The sequence below is a fragment of the Nematolebias whitei genome, chromosome 12 (genome assembly GCF_014905685.2).
Source record: "Nematolebias whitei isolate Nwh7 chromosome 12, NemWhi1, whole genome shotgun sequence".
Taxonomy (NCBI): domain Eukaryota; kingdom Metazoa; phylum Chordata; class Actinopteri; order Cyprinodontiformes; family Rivulidae; genus Nematolebias; species Nematolebias whitei.
In genome coordinates, this window is record NC_056509.1 from 665,602 (window position 1) to 676,597 (window position 10,996).

The following is a 10,996-nucleotide window of genomic DNA, read 5'->3' on the forward strand; positions in this document are numbered from 1 at the left end:
AACTAGACTGTCCTAGAAAATCAGCTGTAGGTAATACCTGAGTCTCAGGATTAGTTTTAGCCCCCTTAGAGGGAAAAGGCTGCGGTGAGGGCGTGGCACATGTCCTGTACCTACCTCACTCGGGGAAGCGAAACAGCTGGCACCTAAGAGCTGCTCTGTGGGCAGATGGGACCTGAGCTTCTCTTCCCTGAATAGAGAATACTGGTGGTTGGAAACCATATACTGTGTAAAAGGGGGACAGACCTGAAGCAGCTGAAGGAAGGGAGTTGATAGCATGTTCAACCCATGGAAGATTAGCTGCCCACTTGGTAGGATCCCCTCACACAAAAGGCAAAGTTTTGTCTCCACCTCCTGGTTGGCCCTTTCGCTTTGACTATCCATTTGTGGGTGGAAACCTGAAGAGAGGCTCACAGAAATTCCAAGAAGGTTACAAAACTCCATCCAAAAATGAGAAATAAACTGGGGGCCATGGTCAGAGACAATATCAGAGGGAAGTCCATGAAGGCAAAAGATCTCTTTAACCATAATCTCCCCTAGTTCTTTGGCTGATGGGAGCTTTTTCAAGGGTACTAGATGGACCATTTTAGAAAAACGGTCCACAATAATTAGAATGACCGTGTTGCCAGAGGACAGAGGAAGACCTGTGATAAAGTCCATAGCTATATGGGACCAAGGACGAGAGGGGGTAGAAAGAGGACGTAGAAAACTGGCTGGTGGGCATCTAGAAGTCTTGGCCTGGCAGCACTGACTACAAGAAGAGATAAAATCTTTAATATCCCTTACCAGGTCCTTCCACCAGAACTGGGCTCTGACTATAGACAGGATCTTGGTTAAACCAAGGTGACAGAAAAGGCGAGACTGGTGACGGAGTTCGAGAACCCTTTTTACTAGGGGAGTAGGGACAAACATCTGGTTCTTGGGGCAATCTGGTGGTGGTGGTTGGACCTGGTTGGCCTGTTTAATCTCTTCCTCCAGCTAAGTAACAGCAAGTTGCACCTTACTGGGTAGGATGAATTCTACCTCATTCTTGGAGGATCGACCTTCATAATCCTCCGTGATCTGAGAAAGGGCATCTGGTTTTCCGTTTCTGGATCCAGGTCTGTAAGACAGAGTAAAATCGAAACGGCAGAAGAACAATGCCCACCTGGCCTGTCTGGGGTTGAGTCTTCTGGCCGTCTTTAAGTATTCAAGGTTCTTATGATCAGTCCACACCTGAAAAGGTTTCCTGGCACTCTCCAACCAATGACTCCGTTCTTCGAGTGCCAGTTTGACAGCCAGAAGCTCTCGTTCGCCCACATCATAATTACGCTCTGCAGGAAACAGACTTTTAGAGAAAAAGGCACAGGAGTGAGTTTTACCTTCAGAGAACAGCCCCAACCCCTGTGCTGGAAGCATCCACCTCCACGATAAACTGTAGTTCAGGGTCAGGTGAGTGCAACATGGGTGCTGTAGAAAACAGTTTCTTTGATGTGTTGAAGGCCTGTTCTGCTTGCTCATTCTAATGAAAACTGGTCTTAGAGGATGTGAGGGCGTGCAAAGGAGCAAAGATCTGACTGTAGCTTTTAATGGATTTCCGATAGAAGTTTGCAAATCCTAAGAATCTCTGTAACTGCTTTCTATTTTTTAGTATTGGCCAATCCAACACGGCCGAAACCTTACTAATGTCCATGGTTATTTTATTTGGGGAAATAACAAAACCCAAGAAAGAGGTAGACGACTGATGGAATTCACACTTTTCGGCTTTTGCAAACAAGTTGTTCTGTAAAAGTCTCAGTAGTACGGAACGAACGTGTTTCTTATGAGAGTTTAAGTCCTTGGAGAAAATGAGGATTTCATCTAAATAAATACAAACTGATTGACCATGTCTCTTAAAACGTCATTAACTAAAGCCTGGAACACAGCAGGAGCATTGGTGAGTCCAAAAGGCATTACTAGGTATTCATAGTGTCCAGTTGGGGTATTGAAGGCGGTCTTCTACTCATCCCCCTTCTTAATGCGAACTAGGTGGTATGCATTTCTTAGGTCAAGTTTAGTAAAGACCGTGGCTCCTTGGATGAGGTCAAATGCAGATGTCATGAGAGGTAAGGGGTACTTATTTTTGACAGTAATTTTGTATAAACTCCGATAATCAATACAAGGGCGAAGTGACCCATCATTTTTGCCCACAAAGAAAAAAACGTCTCCAGCTGGCGATGCTGAAGGTCGGATTATGCCAGCCTGGAGTGATTCATTAATATATTTTTGCATGGCCTGACTTTCTGGTTCAGACAAAGAATACAGGCCACCCTTGGGTGGTGTGGAACCAGGTAATAATGCAATGGAACAGTCATATGGTCTATGGGCAGGCAAAGAGGTAGCTTTGATTTTATTAAATACTTCTTTTAGGTTGTGATAATCCTCTGGCACTTTAGAGAGGTCAGGATAAGTCTCCTCAATCTTTTCTGGAGGACTAGTGGGTGACACCGCATTACAACAAACATGTGGATAAACATTCCTCGGACCACCCTACTATTTCCTTCCCCCTCCGGTTGATGTGTGGATTGTGTTTATCTAGCCACGTGGCACCAAGAATGATGGGTAACTTGGAGGAGTGGATAACAAAGAATTTTTTATTGGCTCCTGGTAATTGCCACTGAGTTTTAATGAAACAGGTACAGTCTTGAGATGGGAGTCATGTAGTGAATGTCCATCTAAATAATAATAATAATAATAATAATAATAATAATAAACTTTATTTCTATAGCACCTTCCAACAACGCCTTGCATTGACCAAGGTGCTTCACAAGACAAAACAAGATTAAAAACAGGACACAATAAATCAGTGCAAATTAAAAACACAGCGAGAATAAAAGAAGGTAAAAGAGATAAAATAAATAAATAAATACTAAATACTAAACTACTAAAAGTTAAACATTAAAAGCCCTTTTAAATAAGTAGGTTGTCAGTTTGACTTTGAACAGAACCAGATCAGAGATGGCACGCAGCTCAAAGGGAAGAGGATTCCAGGCTGTTGGGCCTGCAACAGAAAAGGACCGGTCCCCCCATTGTTTGCACCTTGAGCGTGGCACCACCAGCAGATTTTGACCAGCAGACCGTAAAGCTCTGCTGGGCTGGTGGACGTTCAAAAGTTCTGAAATATAAGGTGGTGCAAGGCCATTCAAAGCTTTAAAAACAAACAGTAGCAGCTTGAACTGTATCCTAAATTGAACTGGGAGCCAGTGCAAAGAAGAAAGGACAGGAGTGATGTGTTCATATTTACATGTGTTAGTCAACAAGCGAGCAGCAGAGTTTTGTACAAGCTGTAAACGGGAGATAGAAGATTGATTATTACCGACATATAAGGCGTTACAGTAATCAAGCCTAGAGCTCACAAAGGCATGGATGGCCTTCTCCAGATCACTACGGCTAAGGAGTGATTTTACTTTGGAAAGCAGACGGAGCTGAAAGAAGCTGGTTTTCACAACAGAACTGATCTGTTTATCTAGCTTTAAATTACAGTCAAGCTCCACTCCTAGATTTTTTACCACCTGGTTGGTGTGGGGGAGCGGAAAACCTAGACTGGGAGAGATGTTGCATGAATTACTAGAAGCACCAAATAAAATCCATTCAGTTTTATCGTTATTGAGGTGGAAAAAATTCTGAGACAGCCAGTGCTTAATGTCATTTAAGCAGCAGGCAACAGAGTTTAAACTGAGTGAGGAACTGGGAGTGACCGGCAGATAGATTTGTAGATCATCTGCATACAGATGAAAAGACAGATTAAGGCGTGCAATGATGGGTCCTAATGGTAGCATGTAAAGTGAGAAGAGAACAGGCCCCAGAATGGATCCCTGTGGTACGCCAGAGGTCAAAGAGACTGAAGAAGAGGACAGATCACCAATCATAACAGAGAAAGTTCTGTCTGTTAAATAGGACTTAAACCACTCGAGCACAACTCCCTGAAGGCCAACCTGCTGAGCCAAACGAGTGATTAGGACCTGATGTTCTACAGTATCAAAAGCTGCTGATGTTACGCCCCTGTAAAGGGGAATAATGAAAACACACGGACACGATGTGTTACTGCTTTCGTCTCCAATGTTGTAACGTATTTCAAAACAATTTTGAACATTACACTGTCACATTCTGAGTGAACATTACATACAAACATTTTGGTTATGCCCGCACAGTAAGACAAATTTAGCACACACGGGACACAGTTAGCCAGGAAGCTAAAGTGAGTATAGTAGCTCTTAAAAAAAAACTACAGTTATCACATTCACCACAAACGCTCCCTGGTCATTGAATGAACATAATAAACTTAAATACAGCTTTGAAGTCACACCTTTTAAGTAAGAACTTTACCTGTAAAGGGGAATAATGAAAACACACGGACACGATGTGTTACTGCTTTCGTCTCCAGTGTTGTAATGGAGGAGCAGAAGCATTGCGTTCCCCTACATCAACTCAGACAAAACCAATCGAGACTCGAACGATAAACAAACTCTCAAAACTTAAAATGTAAGAAGGTTGAACTCTTCAAGAATTATACACAAACATAACCAGAAAAGTAACATTAAAGAAAATGCATTTTAAACTTAATTAAACTTAGGCAACCTTTTATTGTATTGGTCTACAGCGCTGAACTTGAAAGACCAAAATAATCGATCGCAGATCAGAACTAGATCTTATTTTCCCTTTTGTTTATATAAAATAATTTAGTAACCACTACACTGAGAGGTCCAACATCACCAGCAGAACAGTTTTTTGGCATCAAGGGACAAAAGAATATCATTCTGTACTTTGAGTAGTGCAGATTCAGTGCTATGACGTGGTTTGAAGCCAGATTGAAATTTTTCAAACAAGTTGTGTTCTAAAAAAGATTGCAACTGAATGAAAACAACCTTTTCCAGAACTTTGGATAAAAATGATAAGTGAGAAATTGGCCTAAAATTAGAAAAAGCTGTAGGATCTAAACCCGTTTTTTTTAAGATGAGGCCTGACCACAGCATGTTTGAAAACAGGTGGGACATAACCTGAACTTAGACAGCTATTAATAAATGTCAGAAGACAAGGACCAATAACATCCAAGGACTGCTTGAACATCTTAGAGGGAATGATGTCCAGGGTACAGTTTGTAGGTTTCATCTGCTGAACCACCTTAACGAGGTGACGTAGTGAGACCAGGTGGAACTGATCAAACACAGCAGAGGTTATTGAGGGAGCACATAACTGAACAGCATTATATGTACTGACAATGTTCTGCTTGATAGAGTCTATTTTGTTCACAAAGTAATCAAGAAAACCATCACAGGTAGACTGTGTAGCAGTTTTCAGAACATTGATGGAGGGATTAATGACAGACTGAATGGTATTAAATAAAACCCTTGGCCGGTTACAACTGGTAGAAATTAAATTGGAAAGATATTGTGATTTGGCCTGCTGAACAGCTTTTTGATATTCATGAAGACAGTCTCTCAGTATGTCCTGGGACACATGAAGCCTGTCTTTCTTCCATCTGCGTTCTGCTTTCCTGCAGCGTTGTCTAAAAGTCCGAGTGGTACCATTAAGCCAGGGATCTGGCTTGATTTTTGTAGAAGTCAAGCCAGATCTAAAGCTAAATTCTTGTGGGGTCTGGTGGTTTGGACCAGTTCAATACCCACAAATTTGGCAAACTCTTGATCAATAAACTCTGTGTCAGCTCCAGAGTCGATGAATGCAGAAACAGGTATAGGTTTCTCACTTTGATCTTTGATCTCTGCAGGTAGGGTAAATGAAGAGGAGATCATGGGATGTCTAATATGACTCAGTAGGGTCCTCTTTCCTACTGAGTCTGGCCTTCTTAAACATTTGGCAACAGTGTCCTTCCTCCCCACAATAGAAGCAGAGGCGATTCTTTCTTCTCCTCTCTCTCTCTCTCTCTCTCTTTCTCTCTCTCTCTCCTCTGGAGTGAGTCGACTTCCGGCCGACTGTATGAATTGCGCAGATGGTCGCTGTGAAGAGGTTATAGATTGGGTTTTTACGGTGGCAATAGGGTTACTTTTAGTCTCACCCCAAGGATGAACTGCTCTCAGATCTGGTCTCTTTCTGTAGATCTCTCACGCAAAGGCAGAGGTCGACCCGGGTTGCCAGGTCTTCCAGTGATTTGAGAGACTCGGGGTATTCTTTCGTTGCCAGCTTGTCCTTGATGTTTTCATTTAATCCTTGAAAAAAATGTATCTGTTAGTGCCTTCTCGTTCCACTTGCTTTGAGCTGCTATGGCATGAAAATTGCTAATATATTCTGTTACCCGTTTACCTCCTTGTTTTACAGAAAACAACCTACGGGCTGCCTCTCTCTCATGTAGGATATGGTCAAAGACTCTACAGAGTTCTTTAGCAAAGTCATTAAAGGAACAACAGTACCTTGAGTTCCTTTGCCATTCTGCTATACCCCATGATTTGGCTTTGCCAGAGAGAAGAGACATTACATAAGCCACCTTGGATCACTCAGATGGGAAGGAGGATGGTTGCAGCTGAAAATGAATCTCACACTGGGTTAAAAATGAGCAACATTGAACAGGTTCCCCTTTGAACAGTTCTGGGAGGGGCAAGTGACATTCTTGGCTAGGAGAGACTTGATGTACAGTGGTCTGGGTCATAGTAAAATGAATAGGTGCCTGTGGTAGAGTCTGCTGGGACAAGTTATGAATCGAGTGAATAATTTCCTGCATGTCTTTCTCTAATTTAGCAATGTCCCCCTCCACACCAGATCGCCATTCTTGTGTCTGTGTCAAATCCATTTGGCCAGATCATTCTGACATGAACCAGACTTAGGGATTCGAAACAGATCACAAACAGAAAGGTTTAAAAGATTTATTGATAAACTGCTTCTGGTGGAGGTCTGAGTCCTTGGGCCAGCATGATCTGGAGAGAAAGGAAAGTTAGTGAATTCGAGTTCAGTGGCTTTGGTGTGACTGTTCAGTTTATAAACACCAACCTTTATAAACAGAGGAAGAATTTCCTTAGAAGAGTTGGTTTCTATGATGTCACAGTTGGAGAAGGTGAGCTGGTTTTGAGGCAGGGCTGAGCGTGAAGCAGTTAGGAGGGAGATCCAGAAGACAGGTCCAGGGAGACAGGCGAGGGTCGTGCACAGGTGATCAGAAATCCAAAACCAAACTTGAATCGTGATCCGGTAGACGTGGTCGTTGTAGATAAGGCAGAGGTTGTTACCATGAGCAGAGTAGATAATGCAAAGCAAGCAGGGAATGAGCAAGATGGGTCATCCAAAAAACAGGCATGAAGTCAGGACCAGGAATACAAATGAAACTGTGGCATGGATGCTGGACATTTACTCACTGAGGCTTTCAATAATCTGGCACTGAGGACTGTGAACAGGGAGCTTAAATAGCAGACTGAGCAGGTGTCATGCATGAGCCTGATTGCAGGCAGAGAGTGAGTGAGTGGTGAGAAGTGACAGGAGCAGAGCATGACTAAGCAAAAAAAATGAAAGAGTAAACAGAAACATGACAGAGAGGTCAAGGTCGAGAGCTTTAGGTCTTTTTTGTAATATATTCCAGGAAACAGGAGCAGAGTAGGAGAAGGCCCTACAGACTCTTTGTAGAAGAGGAAACCTGAGAGAGATTGGGGACTGTAAGGTTGTGGCAGGGAAAAGCGTGGCCAGACAGCATTGGATGGTTGTGTGTAGAATGACTGTTGTGAAGAAGAGAAAGAGTAAAATCAGTGAAGAAGATTAAATGGTGGAAGCTGACATAAGACTGTTTTGAGAAATTGAGAGAGGAGCTGTTAAATGCTCTGGATGGTAAGAAAAGCTTCCAAGTGACTGGACTACTACTACAGCAACAATAATTAAAGAGTCGGGTAGGAAGGTACTTGGTCTGTCATCTGTACAGAGAGTAGATGATAAGGAAACCTGGTGGTGGAATAGTGAAGTGTGTCAGAAGTTATTCAAAGAAATAGGTTAGCCAAGAAGAACTATGACAGTGAGAGTACTGGAGAGGAGACAGGAATATAAAGAGATGCAATGTAGAGCAAAGAGGGAGGTAGCAAATGCATATGATGAATTTTATGGGAGGCTGGACACTAAAGAGTGCAAGATGGACTTTTAATGATTGACGAAACGTAGGGATCAGGTTGGAAAGTATGTGCATCAGATTAAACTTGTTCAATAGATAGAGAACTTTACTAATTGGCTTTTTTATGTATGTGAATGTTTCTGTAAAGTGCCCTCAGACAACTTTGTTGTGATTTGGCACTATATACATAAAATGAATTGAATTTAATTGAAATATAGTTATGGTAATGTTCTTACAAGGGAGGGGAGTGTCACAGAAAAATGTAAGGAGTACTTTGAGGAGCTAATGAATGAAGAGAATGAAAAAGCAAGATACGAGTAGAGGTCATATAAACTGTGGATCAGGAGGTGAGAAAGATTAATGAAGGTAAGTCTGGAAAGCTCTAAAAAGAAAGATATTGTGGGAGACAATGGGACCAGATGACATACCATTGGAGGTTTGGAAATATCTTGGAGAGATGGCAGTGAGGCTTTTGACTCAAACATTCAATGACATATTTGAGAGTGAGAAAATACGTGAGGAATGGAGAAGAAGTGTGCTGCTGCCCATTTTCAAGAACAATGATCAATATCAAGGTTAATGCTCAATAATCCAGGTAAAACATCCAACAATGTTCAGTCAGGTCATCTGGACAGTTTCTTTTTTGGATGAGAGATGTTATTGTGTACTCTACACATCAACTCTGTACAACTCTGTACATCAACAAGGGTGATGTAGAAGCTTATGGCACCTGGTATTCCCAGGCGGTCTCCCATCTAAGTACTAAGCAGGCCCGACCCTGCTTTGCTTCTGAGATCAGATGAGATCGGACATGTGCAGGGTAGTATGGCTGTAAACAAGGAGCTCAGTCACAAATTGGACTTTTAAAGAGTCACAGCAGACAAAGACTAAACTTATGCAACCAGAAGTTGCAATATAGATCTACATGAAAAACACACAAAACAAAGCACAACTAGCTTTAAGCTTTAACCTTTGATTTAACTATTAACTGATGACTGCAAAGTGTTTGTAATGCAAAACTCTAACAATGCTGTTAGAGGAAAAGGGGGTGTTGCTCCTGCAGGAAAAGGGCATTTACCTTTGGGACGAGTTGAGATTGCTGAATGGTCAGTTGCTGACGAGTGTACTAGATTGATTGATAGGAGGTGTTGAGGATCAAATTTTAGATCTTTTTTCTGCTTTTCCTTCTTCAGGGGTCGCCACAGCGACCACAGACTTCAGTGTCTTCTCCATTTAATTCTGTCCTCTGCAAAAAAAAAAAATTATAGATTTTATTGGCCTGTTTGAGATTGTCTTCATTTATTTCATATTTATTCCAAATTTATTAAATATTTTGGTGAGTCTAAAATTTGAGAAATAAGCTTCCTTACAAAATCCTAATGATGGTTGATTTGTTTTTCAGAGATGCTGAGTTAAAATATAGGAATGCTTGAGAACCCCCAAGAGGCTAAATCACTACTGAGTGTCAAAAAGAGCCACTTCGTAGTGGAAGCCAGACTGTTCGCTTGTTTTCACTTTGGGCCTGTGTAGAGAGTACCAAAGTTTCTAGCCTAAGTTAATTGGAAGCAGATGCTGAAGGCATACACTCACACATGCATGCAGATACACCCAAGCACACACACAAGCAAGCCGAGAAGAGAGCAAAGTAACAGATGGAAAAACATTCCCTCCTAATGAAACTGTTAACATGGATTGTTGATTTACAAACAAATCAAGTAAATAATCAAGTTGATATTATAATCTTTTGTGATTTTAAAAAATGCATTTTGTTCATTTCATGATGTTGTAAGTTTAAGATGAAAGTGAACTGTCTTCTCAGATGTGTTTTTTTTTTCAGAAATAATGTACAGGGATGAGTTATGTAAGAAAGAGTGTTTCACAATAAAGAACCTAAAGCAGCTTCAAGCAAAACACAAACCCTTATAAGGTTAACAGAATAGAAAAACAACTCGAAGAGTTGAAGCATAAAAATCTGGACTAAACCGGATAAATTGGTATGGTATGGTATGGTATAAAGTTTATTCATTTTAAAAAAGTACAAAACAATTCCATAACAATATAAAAAAGATACAAAAGATTTAAAATGAAAGGCAGCAGAAAGAATAAAAAATCTTATTATATCTGCCCCTTTTTTCAAACAATTATTTCAATCATAATAATTTTCAAGTAACAGAACAAAATGAATAACTTTCTAATTTTTCTAATTCTAATACAAAACACACACTAAGCTACTTCATATATACTTTTTTAACAATTCAGCTTTGATCTTTTTCTTAAATGTTCACACTGACTTGACATTTTTAACATCACTCTCTAGACCATTCCACAATCCAACTCCTTGGATTGAGGTAGACCTTCCCTTCAGACTAGTTCTGAATTTTGGTTTGACAAATATCTCTATCCCCTTAAGATTATAACAACTTTGTCTTTTAACAACATTTCTTTGGATATTTAATGGTAATGTGTTATTTTGAGCCCTATACATAACTGATAAAATACTGTAATCTACCAAATCATGGAACTTCAATAACTTCAGTTGATAAAATAATGTGCTTGATGGGTGACTGTAATGCTTTCTGGTGATAATTCTTATAGCTATTTTCTGTAAAATAAAAATAGGTTTTGTAAATGTTTTACACGCTTTCCCCCAAATGTAGATGAACAAATGAAGAGATATATTCATCAATTAAAACGGATTCCTCATTTTTCTGGACTGAATAAAACGTGCATTGAATTTAATGAAATGTAAACGTGAGACGTCATTTATCTTTGACCCATCAAAATGAATGCGGTCATTTATTTTACAGAATCAAAGTTTAACATCAAACATTTACATTAATTTGGCAAAATATGAAAATAACAACATAATTAACAGCTTTTCAGGTAGTGAGAAACAATACGGCGATTGTTTCCACTCTTCAGCAGAACAGCAGACATCAATGAAAA

The 10,996-nt window shown here is 40.4% G+C and overlaps 1 protein-coding gene and 1 pseudogene across 1 annotated transcript in view; one reads left to right on the forward strand and one right to left on the reverse strand.

The window, feature by feature from the left end:
- Positions 1 to 10,996, forward strand: part of ccn6 (cellular communication network factor 6) — a 182,888-nt gene that overhangs the window by 110,623 nt on the left and 61,269 nt on the right. The window lies entirely within an intron of this gene.
- LOC119418769 lies at positions 8,769 to 8,887 on the reverse strand (annotated as a pseudogene).